At 50.0% G+C, this 17,059-nt stretch overlaps 1 protein-coding gene across 1 annotated transcript in view; it reads left to right on the plus strand.

Moving 5' to 3' along the window:
- Positions 1 to 4,000: 4,000 nt before the first annotated feature.
- The window catches only part of UGT8 (UDP glycosyltransferase 8), a 54,635-nt gene continuing 41,576 nt past the window's right edge, over positions 4,001 to 17,059 (plus strand). Inside the window, exon 1 of the mRNA XM_078613417.1 lies at positions 4,001 to 4,177. The gene's annotated coding sequence lies outside the window, so the exon portion shown is untranslated. The remainder of the gene's footprint in view (positions 4,178 to 17,059) is intronic.

Consider the following 17,059-nt stretch of genomic DNA (forward strand, 5'->3'; position numbering starts at 1 on the left):
TACATTGGTGTGCGACTGTGATCATCCAGAACGGACCGTAACAACGTATAACGACGCAATCAATGCCAGATCCACAAACATACGAAGGAACAGAGGTCGCAAACGGGTTTTGATTCCTTACCCGTACCCAGCCGCACCAGGGTCGCAAATGGGTACCCGTACCTGTACCTGGCCGGGTACGGGTACCCGTTCCCTACCCGTACCCTACCCGAAATGAGTGACAAACGGTTACTCACCAGTGACTCACGGCCTACCCGTACCCGGCCGCACCAGGGTGGCAAACGGGTACCCGTACCCGTACCTGGCCGGGTACGGGTAGCCGGGTATCGGGTAGGGTACGGGTATCGGGTACCCGGTTGCGACCTCTGCGAAGGAGACATCACAGCGATAAAGTCCGGTGCTTCTGGCGCGATTGTCTGCCTTGGCCACCTGGATGTGAAATTGCAATCGTTGCTCTCCATCTACATCAGCAGCCAAACGACAGCAGAAGAAGCGAAGTGGTTTTATGAACGCTGCGTCGGCTATCCCGTAGACCTCGTGTCCATCGGGACTTTGCCCCCACTAGAATATGTTCTGCCTGTGGTACCAGCATTGTATCAAGTACACGTCCTGATATATTATTCGCCTATTGACGTCCTTTAATGAGTCCTTAAAATCGTACCAATAAAATGACGTCGTTGTTTTATTCTCAAAACATTGTAACAATTGGACGTGATTTAATTTTTTATGGAATGTATTAGCACACGCTGTAACGGGCAATAAAGCATTTTAGTACCACCGTGTAAAGCATAGAGCTGGACACTGGCTCATTCATGGTTTAGGGCCACGTTATGGCCGCAGGGCTCCATTGATTCGAGCATCAATGTCTTATTCGGTCTCTCGGCTTGGCAGGTGAAACGGGGCCGTCCATAAATGACGTCACGCGATTTTGGACGATTTTGGACCCCCCCCCCCCTTCGTCACACGGCGTCACAAAAAGTCAGACCCCCCCCTCAAATATGACGTCACAAAGCTCTGCCCCCCCCTCCCCAAAAAAATAAAACATGCTTCAAATCGCTTTAAGCTATTGTCATTGTAGTGCGTATTTAATGTGGCGCTGCACTCTGATGTTGTAGGAGAAAACATCTATTAAAAAGTCTATTTGATTAAGTAGAACGTGTTGTCTATATTTATTGAAAGTTGCGCATTTTGATGTGACGTCACATTTCTGGAACCCCCCCCCCCTCGTCACACATCGTCACAAATGTCTAACCCCCCCCCTCCCCCAGGTGCGTGACGTCATTTATGGACGGCCCCAACGCCGGCGAAAGTGTCCTTAAAATTCGCGTCGCAAAACGGAATACCGTATTTTAAAAAATCGATTCTTGAACCGACTATCAACCCTGATTGGTGACGGTTAACTTATCTGCAGCGGCAGCCAACGCCCTCACAACTTCCAGAAGATACAGGAATCCCCGTGCAAGTCGCCCACGCGTAATAGAACGCTTCATATTTTTAAATCCTTTATATTAAGTTCACTTGCTTGCTTGCTTGCGCGCTTACGACCGTGCAAATCTTTCGGTCGTTTTTTAACCCACTTCCCGTGATCCAATCGAGCTGACATTTTGCACACAGACTCGTTGTGCCTGACAATTTATTTTCGTGAAAATTTTTTTCCCAAAATTGTACACTTTTTAGGAAATAAAAAATTATATTTAATTACCAATTGCTTAATGGTGGCAGGCAATCATCTGACCCATAGGTGGCAGCCATCTCAAGCCAGAGGACGAAAGGACTCTAGCCGCCCGTTTCAAAGACCAATGTGGGCTGGGTTGTGGCCCATTGAACACGCATATAAAGGATTTATAGTGAAAAACTTTGTTTTTTACGGGTGAATTTTTTCCCGTCCAGCTGATGTCGCTGTTTACTCAAAAAGAGCTCAGCCGGAACGTCTGTCGCCTCTTTAGTGGAAGCTGGGGGGGGGGGGGGTCAGACGACCGGCCATGAACAAGTGTTGGAAATTCCACGTTACTATGGCTGGAGGACGAGATTGCTCCGAGAACTCGCGCCGTATGTTTTAGAGGCATCGGTTTTACTGTGAAGGAAAGGGGCCGTCCATAAATGACGTCACGCACCTAGGGGGGGGGGGGTCAGACATTTGTGACGATGTGTGACGAGGGAGGAGGAGGTTTGAGAAATGTGACGTCACATCAAAATGCGCAACTTTAAATAAATATAGACAACACGTTCTACTTAATTAAATAGACTTTTAATAAATGTTTTCTCCTACAACATCAGGTGCAGCGCCACATTAAATACGCACTACAATGACAATAGTTTAAAGCGATTTGAAGCATGCTTTATTTTTTTGGGGGGGCGGCAGAGCTTTGTGACGTAATATTTAAAGGGGGGTCTGACTTTTTGTGACGCCGTGTGACTCGGGGGGGGGGGTCAAAATCGTCCAAAATCGCGTGACGTCATTTATGGACGGCCCCAAAGATGCAGTTCCCGCACCCCCGATGAGCGCAGTTGGCTACGTACGAAAGAAGTTCCACACACATACCGTACGAACATTATAATATAGTGATTTGGTTATATGAAAAACATACATTTGTATACAATTTACATGGGTTTTTAAATCACGAATTCTTAATCGGTGTGGTTGTAAAACGCAGGAACCGGAGAAACCCCACCACGCATGAGAATGTCACAATACTCCGCACAGATGGATTTAAGAATTAATTCAAGAATGGATGGAGGTGGGTGAGCGGTGGTTAGGAGAAAGAAGAGAGAGGGAGGGACGAGAGCGAGGGAGTGGCAGTTGTAGACATACGAAACGCCGCACAGATGGATTTAATAATCCATCCAATAAAGGATTGATGGCGTGGTGGAGGTGAGGGAGAGACGTGGGGTGGAGAGACCTGGGGTGGGGGGACGTGGGGTGGGGGGGAGACGTGGGGTGGGGGGAGACGTGGGGTGGGGGGAGACGTGGGGTGGAGGGGAGACGTGGAGGGGGGGGGGGGACGTGGGATGGGGGGAGACGTGGGGTGGGGGGACGTGGGGTGGGGGGAGACGTGGGGTGGGGGGAGACGTGGGGTGGGGGGAGACGTGGGGTGGAGGGGAGACGTGGAGGGGGGGGGGGGGGACGTGGGGTGGAGGGGAGACGTGGAGGGGGGGGGGGGACGTGGGGTGGGGGGAGACGTGGGGTGGGGGGACGTGGGGTGGGGGGAGACGTGGGGTGGGGGGAGACGTGGGGTGGGGGGGGACGTGGGGTGGAGGGGAGACGTGGAGGGGGGGGGGACGTGGGGTGGGGGGAGACGTGGGGTGGGGGGAGACGTGGGGTGGGGGGAGACGTGGGGTGGAGGGGAGACGTGGAGGGGGGGGGGGACGTGGGGTGGGGGGAGACGTGGGGTGGAGGGGAGACGTGGGGTGGGGGGAGACGTGGGGTGGGGGGAGACGTGGGGTGGGGGGAGACGTGGGGTGGAGGGGAGACGTGGAGGGGGGGGGGGGACGTGGGGTGGGGGGGAGACGTGGGAGGAGAGACGTGGGGTGGGGAGACGTGGGGTGGGGGGGACGTGGGGTGGGGGAGAGACGTGGGAGGGGGGACGTGGGGTGGGGGGGAGACGTGGAGGGGAGACGTGGGGTGGGGGGAGACGTGGGGTGGGGGGGAGACGTGGGAGGGGAGACGTGGGGTGGGGGAGAGACGTGGGAGGGGGGGGGGGAGACGTGGGGTGGGGGGAGACGTGGGGTGGGGGGGGAGACGTGGGAGGGGAGACGTGGGATGGGAGACGTGGAGGGGTGGGGGTGACGTGGGGTGGGGGGGGAGACGTGGGAGGGGGGACGTGGGGTGGGGAGACGTGGGATGGGGGGGGGGAGACGTGGGAGGGGGGGGTAAGCGGCTCTGCCACAGATGGATGGAGGAGGGAGGGGGGGGTCGGGTGACAGGACGGGATATGGAGGGAGGAGAGAGGGAGGAGAGGGAGGTGGGGGTGCAGGGCAGGTAGGATATGAAGGTGTGGTTGAAGGAAGGCCGTCCAGAGGACCAGGTGGGTGGGTTGCCACGTACATAAGCGAGGGCGGGTGGAAGTTGAAGTGAGCTCTTCTCTACGTGGAGTCGTCTTCACGGCCACTGAAATCGACTTCGTCCCGGACCTTAAACGGGACGACTGTTGCGAATCTCGAAGGGAATTCTCACCAGGTAGGCAGCACACGCAGCACACGCCCTTGTGTGAGAAGATGGGTTCGTGTTGCATTTTGTTGTTGTTGTTGTTGTTGTCGGTGAGAGGTCCGTTTTGTGTCCCGGCGTTTGTGTGCGCGGTATTTCGTGCGGTGCGCGCCGCGTACCCTGTTGCAGACCACGGTTCACGACGTGAGTGCCGAGTGGTATCTGAACCGGTCCTGCGCGGCCACCTAGGTCGGCTCGGCCTTAAACGAGTACCGTCAATGATGCACTATGAGAACGTCAAGCGCTGGTCAGAATATATATTTTTTTCTTTTACCAGGTAAGGTGCAACTGGGCTATAAAGCTCTTTTTATAACTCGATCTGGCCACAAAAGATAACTCAACGAAGTGGCTTGTAATGTGGAGCTATATAGCTGTCGCCTAATAATCTGAACGCGTGATGTTGATTCTAAATGAGGACTCGGAGAAAAATCCACGCGTCCACGTGGAGAGAAAGAACACGCAAACTCCAAATCTACATGGAATCAGGGTGGCGAATCGAACCGACGACCTCCTGTAAACTAGGCGAGGTAGTTAACATCTTGCCACGAGCGCAGTGGCGTCTTTAACCACTCCCCCCCCCTACCGTGTGGCGTAAAGGGCTTCACAACGCTTCCATCAACAATCCGTGTAGCCTCGACGGGAGATCGTTGTCTTTGTGCCTTCCTGCAATGTTGTCTTAAAGGCATTCAAAAGCTTTTAACGCGTGGGATTCAAACGAACGTATGGGGGTTGTTGCAATGTGCTCCTTTGGTGATACGTGATGGGCACATTTTCACCGAGAAAAGGACGATGATGACACACTGTGTGAATCTCGGCGACCCAGTTCTTGAGCGAGTGTAAAAAAAAAATCGACTGGCTCGTTTTGCCGCCAGGCAACTAGCCCAGCCTGTTTGTCAGCGTAATTTATGTTGTCTACGCTTATTCCGTCTACCCCTTACGAACTTTTTCCGCCCCATCGTGCAACCATGCCTCCCCACCTTCACATCTATTCCGAGGTTCTTCTCTTTTTCGTTTTCCATTTGTCGGTTTCCAATGCATCAGTTTGTTGTGTGGATAACCCCTTTGCGGTTTCAATCCTTCGTCGATGTCAAAGCCCATCGCAGGCTCTTCATCTTGTTCTTCCTGATTTAAACGGCCGACTGTCTCTCATCCAATTCTCGTTGTGACTTCTGCATTGCCCGCCTTAATTTGCTACTTGGTTCACAGGATGTTGTATAAGGCGATGCCGATCTAATGCATTTTCATATCGGACGGACGTCTTCGATTGTTAAGCGAACGTGTTGTGCGTGACAGTTGTTTTGTTCGTGGTTATCCTGAGCCCAGCTTTGCAGCCTTCCTTGATTCAATTCTCCTAACCTCCCCTGCAGGTCACATGTTCATTGGACGTTTCTACCGTTGTGTATCCGATTATATTTTCGGAAAAAACTTCCAGTTTTCCTGCGAATAACCTTGGCCAAAGTGTGTCCGCCACGTACGTTGGCACCTTTATGTGATCATGTGATCTTATTTCCGCCCGTTTCATTTTTGTAAATATATTGTATTACTTGTAAATATACTTCAGTTACACCTCCCAATTTGTGGGAGCTTGGATGACTGCATTAACTTCCATCGAGTCGAGAATAGCTTTTCACGCTCCACAAAGGCCAGGCACAATGTTAATCGAGTATAATGGGTCATTTCCAGAACCTGAATCATAATATAAATGTCGTAGATAAACCTTGGCCAGCCTCTAATTGTATACAAATTATATTCCCAATAAGCCTTGTGAACAAGTTATATTATATTTGAGCCATGAAGGGCTCACGGATCTGTCGTTTTTTCCCCTTTTTGTAAACATAATCAAGTAAATGTCCTTTAATTTCACAATTTTGGCTTCTCTACATCCATTTCGTATATGAATTCTTTGTAACTACGTATACTCCGATAACTCTTAAACTTTTAATTTTAGCAGGTAAGGCTCATTGAACTATCTAGCTCTCTTTCAAAAGCGACCTGGCCACAAATGGTACCTTAACGAAGTGGCTTATCACGTGGAAATGTATGATTATAAATGTGGAGGGAAAAACCGGAAGACCCGGAGAAAAATCGACCCGACCACGGGGAGAACATGCAATCTCCAAATATACAGCAGGCGTCGGGGTCGGAATCGAACCTGTGACCTCCTGCGTACCAGGCGAGGTTGTTAACATCTCTCTACCGGCGTGCCCAATGCAAAAATCAAGCGGGTGTGTTTGTGGTTTCGCTTGAGCAATACTGCCAACACTGTCGCTTACACTGTATTTGTTCAACAAGCAGCATTGTGAACAGGTCAATGATTTTAAAACTGAAATCTGTAAAATGTTTCTGATTTTTTTTTTAAGTAACATACATTTTCATCTTGATTTAACATACATTTTGTGAAATGATCCTGCTACGGAATATAAGGCATTGATCATTAGCAAAACATACTTGGCGTAAATAAAGGTATCAACCATTAAATAAATATAATACTTAGAACGAAACCCGCTATCGTGCAAATCTGCGCTCTTTCAACAGAGGAACAGGAAAACCACACAATCTCTCTCCTGAAGCGCTTGTGACGTTTAGCTCCTGCACATATTTCCGCCACCACGCACATAAACGGCAGTGTGAACTGCGTGTTTGAAATGTTGGCAAACGTATCCCTTGTATAGCGAGGTTTCCTTTTTTGAAGCAAAAAGTTTCGAGTGGTCTTCAATAGCACCTAAATTGAGAGCCGGAGGAATAGTCACAGAGGAGGAGTTGTCCAGCACTATGAACCCTCGCTGGAGCCTTGTCAGTGGCGTAGGAACGACATTATCAGCTCAGGGGGTGCGGCAATCCGTCAGGTGGAGTCCCAACATGCGATTTGTCTCCAACGGCCGAACCTCGGCTGCATTGTGTAATCGTTACGTTCGCGGTCTCGAATATTTTATGCTGTAGGGGTGCTCTGTTTTAAACAAATTTTTGTTCTTTTTACACTCTTGTTGAAAACAAATCTCATGGTGGTTGTCAAGGGGTCCCCAACTCGTAACTTTAGCCACAAGGCACCCCATTTGTGCTCCACGGTCGTTACGCTACTGACCCTCGTGTATCCCGAAACGAGGCGATGCCACGGTGAACACGTTACGGTTCCGAGGAGGTGAGATGGGAACGATGCAATGTTCATGCTACCAAGCGTGTGTGCAGCTCTTTCAGCCTTTTCTAACTTTGTAAATGTTCTTACAGAATAGGTTGGGTGCCGCACACGTGATCCATTAACGAGGCCATTTCAGCCCCTGCCTCTTGTTGGCACGCATTGATTTTTAAATTCCATTACATACTTAAACATTTTAAGTTGCACTATGTATGTATGTTTACATTATTTCGCACTATACGTAGCCAACCGTACTAATCGGAGGTGCGGGGGAAGGACAAGCGTAATGCGTAAAACAGTTAGTTATTGCCATTTTTTTAATACACAAAGGCAGTGGTGTACCATGGTTTACACGGACACTGGTACAGGGAATTATGGGAGCCCCCCCCTTCCCCCCTGTCCAGTTTTCCTCCCTCTTCATACTGCGGTGCCTGCACCCCCCCTCCACCCCTGTGGCCCGTGGGTCCTGGTGCAGCTGTACTCCCTGCACACTCGCCGTTGCTGTGCCACCGCTTATCGGGTTGTTGTGTAAATATTCGGCTGAATCGTCGCACCGCGCTTTGAGGGCTCAGCCCTCAATTCGAAAGCAGTGAGACTCAATTCCCGTTGGGAGGATTCACTGGGCCACTCATTTTCCTGGGGTTCTGTGACAAAAAAATGTACAACGGGCTTTGCCCTGTGGACAGACTGACCCTGCCATGGGAATGTGGAATTTTCACCACGAGGCTGATTTGCACGCCCAGTCCATTACTGAATGAGGCGACGAAACGATTCTGCAGTCGGCGAACCCCGTGTCGTGACGGGCCGAACAAAGCGCACGTGGTCAATTGTTACATCCAATGATTAACTCTCGCATCAAAACAAGTCATGTGGTGGTCACCACTCTTAACGTTGAGCAATCCGAGGAAGCCTCAACTGCTCGCTTGACAACCTTAACTGCTCCGCGTCGTAGGTCCCGTGACTCGGACGATGTTGGGAGGAAGCCCCCTCGAACGGCTGCCAGCCACAGAGGGCTCCAATTCAGCCGGAACAATCCAGAAAGCTGTTCCAGATAATTATTATGACACATCACATCCATCTTGCCGTGTTTCGTCCTGATTTTACATACATATAAAAGCCTCTTTTTATATGCAGCAAATCTGGCTGTGACGGTCCCACCTGATGACGGAGGCATGCGTTGCCTCCAAAGTGTCGTGATATTTATTTTATTTTACTTTCATTAATTTGAATGTTTTACCTACGTGACTTTACCGAAAAAACCTAAGAATATGAATCCTTGCAGTCACGAAAGCTTCAAATCTAGAATCTCTTCATAAGAATTTTGGGTCCAATAACATAGGTTTATTATGGACAGGTGTACTTTGCACTCGAGTGGTAGTGCCTTGCACGGATAATTCCACTCAAAGGCGGCCTAGAAAAACGTTCCAGAAAATATCAGGGGAGATATTCAGCTCTGCTTGTACAGTGATCGATAATAATTGACATTACAACCTCTTTGTTAATACACTGCCGAACGAATGGTTCCCCCGCCCCCCCCGCACAGTGTCAGATGTGCGGGTTCTTTAACCATACTTCACCAAACTGGTCAAAGGCGAGGGCCAGGACCAGTTTGAATATCAACCGCCTCTCATGTGAGTCGTGGCCTGCCTCGTCCTCTGGGCTTTTGGGCCACTGCAGCATGACCTTTGCCTTCACCAATATCTCCTCGCAGTGACCCCTCTCCACTTTTATCTCTCTCTCTCTCCTCTGTACGTCATTGCATCTGCCAGCTGAGACGGCTTCCATCCCGTGCAGTGTTCGTTGTGTGACGTGGCAAAGGTGAAACCCACTGGGCGATTTTAAATTCTCATTTTCGATGGGGCCCTAGTTACAGAAACCTGGTTACACTAAAAAATAAAAATTCAGGGCTGCAACTTTAACCTTCACCTGTAAATAGTTAATAGTGCAGAGTTGAACCTTCGTTGTTTACAGAAACAGACATGACAAGCTTTTTTTCTGTTCAATAAACACACGCACGTTGAGTGGCTTTGGAGACAACGTGAGGGTGTTTTTGGCAGCGGTGTTTATACCAGCGGTGAAGAACACCTTGAGATCATCATAAGCATCAACTTGTTTCGTAAATATATGAAGGAGACTCTCCTTCACATATCTGCCCATCCCAGATAAATAACAAATAATCATTAGTGTATTTTGTACACAAAAGTGCATAATTGAGCTTCTCGATTCAGTTTCCGTAAGAATCTGCCAGCCACGTGGAGCGGAACGTCTGACATCATGTTGCCGAACAACATGCGTTGGTACGACCCGAATAACGACTAGACTATTAAAACTAATACGATATTTATTTTACCAGGTAAGGCCCACTGAGAGCTATATTAGTTTTTTTTCAGAAGTGACCTGGCCACAAATGATAGCTTAACAAAGTGGCGTTTCACGTGGAAATTAATAGCAGCGTGATTCTAATTGTGGAGGGGGGAAAACCCGGAGGACCCGGAGAAAATCCACGCGACCACAGGGAGAACATGCAAACTCCAATTGTAAAGGTATTGGGATCGAACCCATGAACTCTTGTATACCAGGCGAGGTAGTTAACATCTCACCACCGTGGCACCCGTAAACAACATCGCTAAAAGAAGAGCTGTATGGCACAACCGTGAAAAACGTATGCGGTTAATCCAAATTGTACACATTTTTCTACGTATGCTTTCACAGCAAATATTACGTTTCGTCGTACAGTGTATTGTGACTTTTTAACTAGAGCCCTCCACTACCCAGTGACAGAGCCAATCAAATCAAGTTGTGGCTTAGTGGACAATTGAGTTGGGTTATCAGCAAGAGGAGGACTGTTGAAAAGTAATACATTTTTAACAAAACCGTGTTCCCTATTTTACGAGTGCAGAGTTGTTGTTAGTTTACTTCTGTAATATTGTTTTGAGCCGAGTTGGGTGGATTGCACATTTTTGATTGAGTGCTGTGTGTGTGTGTGCGCGCGAGATAAGGTTGTGGGGACGTGCGTATTTGGTGCGAATTTAATTTGGCCGCCTTTGCAAGAGGTAGGTGACCTTGCCGTGAGCGCGGTTAATGTTCCACAATTTTCTCCCTTTAATTATCCGAGCGTGTAATGTCCTTAAGTGGGGCCATTATGAAACTCTTTGTAGCATAATTTTTCTATCGTTTAAAATTTGCACACAAATCCATCGCATTTTTGTGTGGGGTGGTGGTGGGGGGGTGAAAGAGCAATTTTTTATGAGTTCAAATTTTCCATCAATTGTTTGCCCATTTTTAATGTGCACACTTTCAATTACTGAAGTACGATTCTCCTTTTCAGGTGTCATTTCTGCTTGGTGTTTCCCAGCGACAAACAAATTTTAACCGTTAACCCAAAAACCAGACTTATTTTCAAAGCAACCTAAATCCAACGTTCACACCTTTTTAAATATTGATCATTCGCAAAATGGAGGGGGGGGGGGAAAAACCGCCCCATGCCCTTTGGTATTTCACTGCAGCGTCCGTCACGTGATGATTACGTGCGGGCACCGACTGTTTGTCCACCTTGACCTCCTTGACTCTGCGCTTAGTTTGCCCTGTGCGTGATGTCGAAATGGCGGTGGCCAAATTGTAACGTGGAAAGTAAAGTCGGAGCCCATGCCCAGTGCGGTGTTAGGAAGCCGCTGCACTTTTAAATCCGGATTGAAAACTAATTTATTTCGAACTGTTTCCTGTCTTTCCCTCGCACCTCCGATATTACCATGGTTGTCTACGTACGGTGCGAAAGAAGTTCAACATACATACACGTACATTTGTGCATGGCGTGTCGTCATCTGCAGTTGCATTTATCCGAGCGTTTCACGCCTCTGCTTTGTAACCCAACGAGTCGGGCGTGTAATGCAACCTGTGCCATCGCGCAAGGCTCTCTCTTGTCCCCTTCCTCATTCCCGTGAAGTAAACAACAAAAAAAACCCAACTCTGAAGGGCAATGACTTGGCGCAACGCGATAAATGACTTCGGATTTTGTACGTCTGATCATATAGATGCAGAGCAACGACGATAATCTCGCGTCCAGGTGGTCAAGCCAGACGACCGTCCTCAGGAGCAGCGGAGTTGTATCGCTGTAAATGACCGACCGTAACTCGCCCATGTCGATATTGCCAACATGGTCAGGGGGTGCGTTTGTACGCGCGCACACACGAATATATTATAATCCCACCGAGCATCGCTATCTGCGCCACTCGGTAATGAGGGATGCAAATGGGGATGCACTGTTAGGATCTCATAGATTCCAGCTCATTAAGGCTCCTCTCTATATTGTCATATTACATTTTCTTCTCAGCCGGGGGGGGAGGGGATACTTCAGCCGCTTGTGGCGTGATGGTTAACAGCAGTGACGTGATGGTTAACAGCAGTGGCGTGATGGTTAACAGCAGTGGTGTGATGGTTAACGGCAGTGGCGTGATGGTTAACAGCAGTGGCGTGATGGTTAACAGCAGTGGCGTGATGGTTAACAGCAGTGGTGTGATGGTTAACGGCAGTGGCGTGATGGTTAACAGCAGTGGCGTGATGGTTAACGGCAGTGGCGTGATGGTTAACAGCAGTGGCGTGATGGTTAACAGCAGTGGCGTGATGGTTAACAGCAGTGGCGTGATGGTTAACAGCAGTGGCGTGATGGTTAACAGCAGTGACGTGATGGTTAACGGCAGTGGCGTGATGGTTAACGGCAGTGACGTGATGGTTAACGGCAGTGGCGTGATGGTTAACAGCAGTGGCGTGATGGTTAACAGCAGTGACGTGATGGTTAACGGCAGTGGCGTGATGGTTAACGGCAGTGACGTGATGGTTAACGGCAGTGGCGTGATGGTTAACAGCAGTGGCGTGATGGTTAACAGCAGTGGCGTGATGGTTAACAGCAGTGGCGTGATGGTTAACAGCAGTGGCGTGATGGTTAACGGCAGTGACGTGATGGTTAGCAGCAGTGGCGTGATGGTTAGCAGCAGTGACGTGATGGTTAACGGCAGTGTCGTGATGGTTAACAGCAGTGGCGTGATGGTTAGCAGCAGTGGCGTGATGGTTAACGGCAGTGTCGTGATGGTTAACAGCAGTGGCGTGATGGTTAACGGCAGTGTCGTGATGGTTAACAGCAGTGGCGTGATGGTTAGCAGCAGTGACGTGATGGTTAACAGCAGTGGCGTGATGGTTAACAGCAGTGGCGTGATGGTTAACAGCAGTGGCGTGATGGTTAGCAGCAGTGGCGTGATGGTTAACAGCAGTGACGTGATGGTTAACAGCAGTGGCGTGATGGTTAACAGCAGTGGCGTGATGGTTAACAGCAGTGACGTGATGGTTAACAGCAGTGACGTGATGGTTAGCAGCAGTGGCGTGATGGTTAACAGCAGTGGCGTGATGGTTAACGGCAGTGGCGTGATGGTTAACAGCAGTGACGTGATGGTTAACGGCAGTGGCGTGATGGTTAACAGCAGTGGCGTGATGGTTAACAGCAGTGGCGTGATGGTTAACAGCAGTGGCGTGATGGTTAACAGCAGTGACGTGATGGTTAACGGCAGTGACGTGATGGTTAACAGCAGTGACGTGATGGTTAACAGCAGTGTCGTGATGGTTAACAGCAGTGGCGTGATGGTTAACAGCAGTGTCGTGATGGTTAACAGCAGTGGCGTGATGGTTAGCAGCAGTGACGTGATGGTTAACGGCAGTGGCGTGATGGTTAACGGCAGTGGCGTGATGGTTAACGGCAGTGACGTGATGGTTAACGGCAGTGGCGTGATGGTTAACGGCAGTGGCGTGATGGTTAACGGCAGTGGCGTGATGGTTAACGGCAGTGGCGTGATGGTTAACGGCAGTGGCGTGATGGTTAACGGCAGTGGCGTGATGGTTAACGGCAGTGACGTGATGGTTAACAGCAGTGACGTGATGGTTAACGGCAGTGTCGTGATGGTTAACGGCAGTGTCGTGATGGTTAACAGCAGTGTCGTGATGGTTAACAGCAGTGTCGTGATGGTTAACAGCAGTGACGTGATGGTTAACGGCAGTGGCGTGATGGTTAACGGCAGTGGCGTGATGGTTAACGGCAGTGGCGTGATGGTTAACAGCAGTGTCGTGATGGTTAACGGCAGTGGCGTGATGGTTAACAGCAGTGTCGTGATGGTTAACAGCAGTGTCGTGATGGTTAACGGCAGTGACGTGATGGTTAACGGCAGTGGCGTGATGGTTAACGGCAGTGACGTGATGGTTAACAGCAGTGACGTGATGGTTAACGGCAGTGGCGTGATGGTTAACAGCAGTGTCGTGATGGTTAACAGCAGTGTCGTGATGGTTAACGGCAGTGACGTGATGGTTAACGGCAGTGGCGTGATGGTTAACGGCAGTGGCGTGATGGTTAACGGCAGTGGCGTGATGGTTAACGGCAGTGGCGTGATGGTTAACAGCAGTGGCGTGATGGTTAACGGCAGTGGCGTGATGGTTAACGGCAGTGACGTGATGGTTAACAGCAGTGACGTGATGGTTAACGGCAGTGTCGTGATGGTTAACAGCAGTGACGTGATGGTTAACAGCAGTGGCGTGATGGTTAACGGCAGTGGCGTGATGGTTAACGGCAGTGTCGTGATGGTTAACAGCAGTGACGTGATGGTTAACAGCAGTGGCGTGATGGTTAGCAGCAGTGGCGTGATGGTTAACGGCAGTGGCGTGATGGTTAACGGCAGTGGCGTGATGGTTAACGGCAGTGACGTGATGGTTAACAGCAGTGGCGTGATGGTTAACAGCAGTGGCGTGATGGTTAACAGCAGTGGCGTGATGGTTAACAGCAGTGACGTGATGGTTAACAGCAGTGGCGTGATGGTTAACAGCAGTGGCGTGATGGTTAACAGCAGTGGCGTGATGGTTAACAGCAGTGGCGTGATGGTTAACAGCAGTGACGTGATGGTTAACAGCAGTGGCGTGATGGTTAACAGCAGTGGCGTGATGGTTAACAGCAGTGGCGTGATGGTTAACAGCAGTGGCGTGATGGTTAACAGCAGTGGTGTGATGGTTAACAGCAGTGGCGTGATGGTTAACAGCAGTGACGTGATGGTTAACAGCAGTGGCGTGATGGTTAACAGCAGTGGCGTGATGGTTAACAGCAGTGGCGTGATGGTTAACAGCAGTGGCGTGATGGTTAACAGCAGTGGTGTGATGGTTAACAGCAGTGGCGTGATGGTTAACGGCAGTGGCGTGATGGTTAACGGCAGTGGTGTGATGGTTAACAGCAGTGACGTGATGGTTAACGGCAGTGGTGTGATGGTTAACAGCAGTGGTGTGATGGTTAACAGCAGTGACGTGATGGTTAACGGCAGTGGCGTGATGGTTAACAGCAGTGGCGTGATGGTTAACAGCAGTGGTGTGATGGTTAACAGCAGTGGCGTGATGGTTAACAGCAGTGACGTGATGGTTAACAGCAGTGGTGTGATGGTTAACAGCAGTGGCGTGATGGTTAACAGCAGTGACGTGATGGTTAACGGCAGTGGCGTGATGGTTAACAGCAGTGGCGTGATGGTTAACAGCAGTGGCGTGATGGTTAACGGCAGTGACGTGATGGTTAACAGCAGTGGCGTGATGGTTAACAGCAGTGGCGTGATGGTTAACAGCAGTGGCGTGATGGTTAACAGCAGTGACGTGATGGTTAACAGCAGTGGCGTGATGGTTAACAGCAGTGGCGTGATGGTTAACAGCAGTGGCGTGATGGTTAACGGCAGTGACGTGATGGTTAACGGCAGTGACGTGATGGTTAACAGCAGTGGCGTGATGGTTAACAGCAGTGGTGTGATGGTTAACAGCAGTGGCGTGATGGTTAACAGCAGTGACGTGATGGTTAACAGCAGTGGTGTGATGGTTAACAGCAGTGGTGTGATGGTTAACAGCAGTGACGTGATGGTTAACAGCAGTGACGTGATGGTTAACGGCAGTGGCGTGATGGTTAACAGCAGTGGCGTGATGGTTAACAGCAGTGGCGTGATGGTTAACAGCAGTGACGTGATGGTTAACAGCAGTGACGTGATGGTTAACAGCAGTGGCGTGATGGTTAACAGCAGTGACGTGATGGTTAACAGCAGTGGTGTGATGGTTAACAGCAGTGACGTGATGGTTAACAGCAGTGACGTGATGGTTAACAGCAGTGACGTGATGGTTAACAGCAGTGACGTGATGGTTAACAGCAGTGGTGTGATGGTTAACAGCAGTGACGTGATGGTTAACAGCAGTGACGTGATGGTTAACAGCAGTGGCGTGATGGTTAACGGCAGTGGCGTGATGGTTAACGGCAGTGGTGTGATGGTTAACAGCAGTGGTGTGATGGTTAACAGCAGTGACGTGATGGTTAACGGCAGTGGCGTGATGGTTAACAGCAGTGGCGTGATGGTTAACAGCAGTGACGTGATGGTTAACAGCAGTGACGTGATGGTTAACGGCAGTGGTGTGATGGTTAACAGCAGTGACGTGATGGTTAACGGCAGTGGCGTGATGGTTAACAGCAGTGGCGTGATGGTTAACAGCAGTGACGTGATGGTTAACGGCAGTGGTGTGATGGTTAACGGCAGTGGTGTGATGGTTAACGGCAGTGGTGTGATGGTTAACAGCAGTGACGTGATGGTTAACGGCAGTGGCGTGATGGTTAACAGCAGTGGTGTGATGGTTAACAGCAGTGACGTGATGGTTAACAGCAGTGGTGTGATGGTTAACGGCAGTGGTGTGATGGTTAACAGCAGTGACGTGATGGTTAACAGCAGTGGTGTGATGGTTAACGGCAGTGGTGTGATGGTTAACGGCAGTGGTGTGATGGTTAACAGCAGTGGCGTGATGGTTAACGGCAGTGGCGTGATGGTTAACGGCAGTGGTGTGATGGTTAACAGCAGTGGTGTGATGGTTAACGGCAGTGGTGTGATGGTTAACGGCAGTGGTGTGATGGTTAACGGCAGTGGCGTGATGGTTAACGGCAGTGGCGTGATGGTTAACAGCAGTGGTGTGATGGTTAACAGCAGTGGTGTGATGGTTAACAGCAGTGGTGTGATGGTTAACAGCAGTGACGTGATGGTTAACGGCAGTGGTGTGATGGTTAACGGCAGTGGCGTGATGGTTAACGGCAGTGGCGTGATGGTTAACAGCAGTGGTGTGATGGTTAACGGCAGTGGCGTGATGGTTAACAGCAGTGACGTGATGGTTAACGGCAGTGGTGTGATGGTTAACGGCAGTGGCGTGATGGTTAACGGCAGTGGCGTGATGGTTAACGGCAGTGGTGTGATGGTTAACGGCAGTGGCGTGATGGTTAACAGCAGTGACGTGATGGTTAACGGCAGTGGTGTGATGGTTAACGGCAGTGGCGTGATGGTTAACGGCAGTGGTGTGATGGTTAACGGCAGTGGCGTGATGGTTAACGGCAGTGGCGTGATGGTTAACAGCAGTGGCGTGATGGTTAACAGCAGTGGCGTGATGGTTAACAGCAGTGGCGTGATGGTTAACGGCAGTGGCGTGATGGTTAACAGCAGTGGCGTGATGGTTAACGGCAGTGGTGTGATGGTTAACAGCAGTGGTGTGATGGTTAACAGCAGTGACGTGATGGTTAACGGCAGTGGCGTGATGGTTAACGGCAGTGGTGTGATGGTTAACAGCAGTGGTGTGATGGTTAACGGCAGTGACGTGATGGTTAACGGCAGTGGTGTGATGGTTAACAGCAGTGGCGT

This window comes from Lampetra planeri, chromosome 41, assembly GCF_965212315.1.
Source record: "Lampetra planeri chromosome 41, kcLamPlan1.2.h2, whole genome shotgun sequence".
NCBI lineage: Eukaryota > Metazoa > Chordata > Hyperoartia > Petromyzontiformes > Petromyzontidae > Lampetra > Lampetra planeri.